Source organism: Arachis stenosperma, chromosome 2, assembly GCF_014773155.1.
Source record: "Arachis stenosperma cultivar V10309 chromosome 2, arast.V10309.gnm1.PFL2, whole genome shotgun sequence".
Taxonomy (NCBI): domain Eukaryota; kingdom Viridiplantae; phylum Streptophyta; class Magnoliopsida; order Fabales; family Fabaceae; genus Arachis; species Arachis stenosperma.
The window spans coordinates 102,339,146-102,343,491 of record NC_080378.1 but is presented as its reverse complement, the minus strand read 5'-3'; the positions used below and the strand labels follow the sequence as shown (position 1 = coordinate 102,343,491).

The window sequence follows — 4,346 nt, the reverse complement described above, 5'->3', positions numbered from 1 at the left end:
CAATGATAAAATGATGAAAAAAAGCAAAATGAAAATAAATTTCTTGAAGATATATAATAATTTTTTTTGAAGTAAGATTCAAATTTGAAATCTTTAGATAAAGATAAAGAGACTATGCCATTTGAATTATAGTTCATTAGCATATAACAGGTTTTGTTATTATTTCAAATTTAAGTTCTTTTATTTATCTAGAATAGTTAGATATAAATTTTATCATTTGTTATTAAATTAAAATTATTATCGATTTATCCATATATAATAAATTCTAACATAACTTATATTTAAATTGGGTCAGTTTTTTTATTCAATATGTCTTACTACAAAAAATTTGATAGATAACAGTAGTTTTTTTTACGATGATCAACCAGATTCGCCGCAAAAAGAAAACTAGCAACAATTTTGATGGGCACTGCAATTATGTTAGCATTTCGCGGCAATTCAACCCCAACCTCTACAAAAATGAAATATAGTAAAAAAATTAAAATGAGAAATTCTCATCTTCTTTAAGTCATGAAAAATCTGCATAATTTACAGGTCCATTTGCCAATTTATAAACAAGAAGAAATAAAAATAAAATCATAGAATATTTTAAAATATTTGACCATAAAGAAATTAAAGATTTGGTTCATCTTTTAAACTTTGCTATGTCTCCTTAACGCTTTTTAACTGTTTGGATTAATTTCAATTTTTTTAGAAAAAAACTATGATAATTACTCAAGGTTTCATGTCTTAGGCTTTATTAAAATATTAACTAATTTATAATTCATGTGAAAAAGAATATTAAATTTTAATACTTTTATAGGAAAGAAAATTTTCATACAATGTATTGGAACAAGAGTAAGAACTAACGGTGAAAGACGATAAAAAAGGAGTGATGCTGAAATTAAATAAGATCTCTGACTATACCAAAAATTTGGTCTGATAATCTAATAATGGGTAAGGCTGGCAATATATACCCTAACTGTGAGTATTCAACCCGGATCAACCCGTTCAGATAAAGTTGTCTATCCTACCCGCAGCGGGTAGGGTAGAGTAGGGTACAAATTTGCTTGCGGGTAGGGTAGGATACGGATTTAGGGTATACCATATTCTACCCTATCCGCACTTTTAATATATTATATAATATATATGTAAAAGTTATGTATGTAGTGAAGAAAATGAGTCTTGTACTCACAATCTTCTTCTTATAAAAACTTGAAATAATTACCAAGTTAGTTGATGATCATATTATTTGTAATTTTATGTTGGATTTCTTTAAGATTTTATTGTTTTTAATTTTAATTTGAACTTAGTTTTTTATTTTCTATTTTATTAATATGTATGAAATTTGGAATGGTTGAATTTTATATTTATTTAAATTTTTTTTTGTTTCTGCAAATAGGGTCGGGTAGGGTAGGGTTTAGAACTTTAGGGTGTGGGTAGGGTTAGGGTTGAGAAATTCTTAACCCGCGGATAGGATAGGATAGAGTTTTAAAAATGTTTTCAACCCGCAGATAGGGTTAGGGTAGAGTCTAAATCCTACCCTACCCTATCCATTGCCAGCCCTAATAATGGGAAAACAAAATGCATGCTCATATATATTTTTTAGAGAATAATATTTTAAAGGTTTAATTATTTTGCAGATCCTTATAGTTTTATCGAATTTTTAATTAAGTTCTTATATTTTTTTTTCTTTTTAATTGAGTCTCTATACCATAAAGTTTTTTTTTTCAATTTAATTCCTATCATGACAAAAATATTTAAAATAACAGAATATTATATTAAAAAAAATGAATATTCTCACCATTAGAATAGAAGATCTAATTGATAACACTTCCATATTTTCAAAATACTAAAAGAACCCTTGCCATTTTACTCCAACGTCAGAGAGTCCTAGCTCTAATTCTTCTCGGAGCTCCCATTGTCCCATCTAGCTGCATTTCCCGTGCTCGTCATCCGTCGCGTTCTCGTGTCGTTGTCGTCTGTCGCATGCTCGTTGTCCCTCACATGCGCCATCACCATCACTGCTCGGGTGCCTTGTCCACGGGTTGTCCACCATTGCTGGTCGTCTGCCATTAGTGGATCCATCGCCTCGCTGTGCCAGCCTTCGTCCCTCCCTTGCTACCTGACTTGCTGGTCATTATCCCCATGTTTTTGCCTCTACAATAACAGGTGATAATTTCAATTTTTCCAAGGTTGATTTCTTTAATTTAAGCATATGTGAATTTTTTTTTATATAATGGTTTATGAGCTTATTAGAAACAAATATGGCACTGGTTGAATTGAAATCTTGAATAATTTATGAATATGAATATCAATTGTAATTTGAACATGCTACTTCATACCAGGATCCTCAAGGGGCACAGAAAATGATCCAAATAATACAATTGTGTGTATTTCTTTGCAATATACAAACCATTATACTTACTTTTTGTTTTCTAACATTTTATTTTTTTTATTGCAGATTTTTGTTGGCAATTTAGATGCAAATGTTATAGATGATTAGCTGTGACAAGTCTTTGGGCATTATGGAGTGTTAGTTCATGTGAAGATTCCATCCGACAAGAGATGTGGATTTGTGCAATTTGCCGACAGATATTTGATGTTTGGTATTTTAGTATATGTGTAGCGTTAAATTACTTTTTTCATAAGAAGGTCCTGCCTGTGATATGATTTTTAATGCATCAGGAATTAAGCTGAAAAGGCAATGAGAGTTTTGAATGGAACACTTTTAGGTGGGCAAAATGTTAAACTTTCATGGGGACGGAGTCCTTCAAACAAATAGGTAATAAAACTTGTCTATAATTGTTGTCTTAGCTGCATGTGTCATAATATCTTGATGATTATTCATGAATTTACATGATTTTAGACTCAAATAGACCCAAACCAATGGAATAGTAGTGGATATTATGGATATCCATAAGGCAATGAAAATTATGGTTATTTTCCCACTAGATAGGACCCCAATATGTATGAAAGCTATCCAGGGTATGCAAATTACCAACCTTCTCAGTAGCAGCAACAAAGGGGATATATATAGTTAAGAAGCCAAACCCCGCTTTCCATTTTTTGTTACCATTCTATATTCCTTTGTACTTATTTTCAGTTGCTTCTATGTTCATGGAAAATTAGTCAACTTTATTCCTTTTTTTATTTTTCCTTTTTTTTTTTCTGGTTAGTTATCTATGGTTGCTATATTAGGATTTATATTTGTTTTAAACCTTTGTATCAAATCATGCGTGCAGGGTACTTTGTTGATGTTCATATATTTGATAGATTGGTCTATTAGATATGTATTTCTAATTAAAATTTGTTTTTCACAGGTAACATTATTATGGATTTGTTGAGTGCCGTAGACTGTTATTTATTTCTCACTTTTTCTTGATCTTTTCATCTTTTAATTATGTTTATCATTACAATTTTTTATTGTATTGTGATATTGTCATGTCTTTTATCTCTTTCGATTAATTTATGTTAAATTATTTAAAAAAATCTCGTGTAAATGTTAGTATATTTGAGAGAAGAAGGCAGGTTAGAATAGACAGGGACAAAGAAAAGGGTAGAGGAAAGACTGCTGTTGCTGCATCTTCTCATCCAACAATAACCTCTCCTGCTGCATCATCACAACCACGTACTTCCTACCACACCTATTGCTGCATCTTCACAATCACTATCCACCACATCTGCTGTTGCATCTTCTCAAAACCACCTCTCATAGTTGCTATTTCAGATTCTTAGACTCTGATCGTAGCTACTGGTGCTGCAGATTTTGAAGCTCCTATCATAGTACCTCCTGGATCTTCACAAGTTGTATAAAAGAGAATAGAAGATGTACTGAGAAAAGAGAAATCTCAGAGAAATATGAACCTATTATAGGTGGAAGACAAATGTATATAAAATTTTACAATTTACTAACGTTTTTTTAAGGTTTAACGTTAACAATGATTAAATTGAAAAAAAAAGATTATGGTATCGGGACTCAATTAAAAAGAAAAAAAAGTATAACGACCTAACTGAAAATTCGGTGAAATTATAGGGATTTGCAGAAAAATTAAACCATTTTTAATTTCTAAAGAATAATTTTATCCATTAAATTTTTAAAAGTAAGAGTGAAAAAAAGAAAAAATAATAAAAAAATAAATAATTTGAAAGTAAATAAATTTTTTTAACATAATAATGATTAAAAAAAATGAGAAGTCTCGCTAGTAAGAAGAATAACCTTCATCAGAAATCGTAAAATGTAATTGTTTTGCGGTTTTTGATAGTTCGTTATTATAGTCTCGACCCCAAAACAGAGAAGAACAAAACAAAGAACCTCATGACTCATGAGTCATAATACAATTCTCGCTCTTTGACATTGTTGCCTA

At 30.3% G+C, this 4,346-nt stretch overlaps 1 long non-coding RNA gene across 3 annotated transcripts; it reads left to right on the top strand.

Moving 5' to 3' along the window:
* The first annotated feature begins 1,842 nt into the window (after positions 1–1,842).
* On the top strand, positions 1,843–3,890 carry LOC130962224 (uncharacterized). 3 transcript variants are annotated; one of them, XR_009079758.1, is made up of 4 exons: positions 1,843–2,151; positions 2,444–2,588; positions 2,668–2,764; positions 3,303–3,890. It is a non-coding gene; the product is annotated as an uncharacterized LOC130962224 (long non-coding RNA). The 3 variants fall into 3 exon arrangements; XR_009079757.1 differs by having other exon boundaries at positions 2,668–3,890; XR_009079756.1 differs by having other exon boundaries at positions 2,444–3,890.
* The last annotated feature ends 456 nt before the right edge of the window (positions 3,891–4,346 follow it).